We start from the raw sequence: 1,874 nt of genomic DNA, 5'->3' as shown, positions 1-1,874 counted from the left end.
TTTTTCTCTTTTCCTGTGTGAGGTCTGTGGTTCCTGGGTGAATCAGTGCAAGGTGATGGCCTGGTCGTTACAAGCCATTCAATAGAGGCCTGCTACCATTGTATTTCAATCATTCCCAATCACTCTCATTCATCTGGGAACCAATTTATATGGGAGGGATACATGAATCATACAGTTGCAACACAGGGGATGCCCGGGCAGAGGACACAAGATGGAGACTTAACATACAAAATGGAAACTTGACATTACTTTGGTTCACTTATAAACACAGGCCTAAACCATATAATATCCATATGAAACAATACAAATCAATACGAAAATGATAATAATACAATATACAACAATAATAAGCAATACAAAGCTAATAACAATACAATATAAAACAGTGGATATCCAAAAGCAAAAACTTGCTACCAAAATAAAAATATTAAAGCTTATCCTAAGTCTGAGCTCACTTATGCTTGTCTATAGGGAATAGGGAGGGAGAGAAAGAAAAGCCAGAAATAATTGGGGAAGGGAAGGGAATGCATATCTATCATATATATATCTATATATATATCTATATATATATATATAGATATATATATATATGTATTAAAAAAGAAAAAATGGGGGTTTTGCTAAACAACCATATCATTGACTTTGCACCAAGCAGATGTTCAGTGTTGGTATGCTGTTATTGACTATTTGGTCTGGTGTCCAGTGGTACAGGTATTCCCTCTGGGCAACTGGACCCTAGGTGCTGACAGGATTGAGGTGGTTTGGTGGTATGATGGCAGGATGGTGTGATAGGAAGAGAGTAAGGTTTTTGACTGACACCCAAAATCCAGTTATACTATGTCTTCATGACTCTTGCCATGGCTAAACAATGATAGTTATACCTAGAAGCTGCCAACTCCCTATTACAGGCTGGGGGAGAAAAGAAATGTAATCTGAAGTACTTCATAGTGAAGTGCTTCATAGTTACCACTGCTTCATTGTGGGTGCTGACAGGCATGCAGCTTTCCACTGTAATGCATGACACTTCACAGAAAGTTCCAGGAGTTAGAACAACCCCCCTGACCCAACAGACATTCACTGCTTGGATGGGGAAGTGTGTGTGTGTGTGGGTGTGTGTGTGGTGGCTGGATTGAGTTCCACTTTGGAGTCGATCCAGTGGAGAGAGACTGCCGTCTGTATTCCCTAGCCTTGTCCCAGCTCCAGTGCTGTCTGCAGGATGGGAGTGGGGAGAAGGGAGGGGAGGGAGCTCTGGGCTGGAGTTTGCCCAGCCTGTGCTGGAGGGGGAGGGGGCTGAGCTCGGGGGGTGTTGCTGGTAGGCATTATAGGGCTTTGGCCCCTTCTTGATTGGCACCTTGCTCCCTAGCGGCATCAGGGTGTGATCTGGATTCAGCACCACCAAGATGGTTCGGGTGCTGCTCCTACTCTCCTGCCATGTCTTTGATGCTTGTTCTTTTTCTTGGGAGGCAGTTCCCTGTAGGTGGCCTGAGGAGATCTCAACCCTGGGTTTCTTTGTGGGGCTCCAACCTCCCCTTTACCCCACCCTCACTACATCCACAGACAGTGGTGGACTCTGCTCTTCAAAGGTCTTATGCTGGGATGATCCTGTCTCATACACGCTTGCCACCTCCATGGGTCGGGTCATCTTGGCCATCACTCGTCCCAAAGCCATCCTGTGTATTTGGACTGTGGCCTGGCCAACTAAACATGCCCTGATCTGGAGTTATTTCATAGATTTCATAGATTTCATAGACATTAGGGCTGGAAGGGACCTCGGAAGATCATCGAGTCCAGCCCCCCGCCCAAAGGGCAGGAAGTCAGCTGGGGTCATAGGATCCCAGCAAGATAAGCATCCAGTTTCATCTTGAAGGTGTTCA

This window comes from Alligator sinensis, unplaced genomic scaffold (assembly GCF_000455745.1).
Source record: "Alligator sinensis unplaced genomic scaffold, ASM45574v1 scaffold1075_1, whole genome shotgun sequence".
NCBI classification, from domain to species: domain Eukaryota; kingdom Metazoa; phylum Chordata; order Crocodylia; family Alligatoridae; genus Alligator; species Alligator sinensis.
This window is presented reverse-complemented; position numbering follows the sequence as displayed.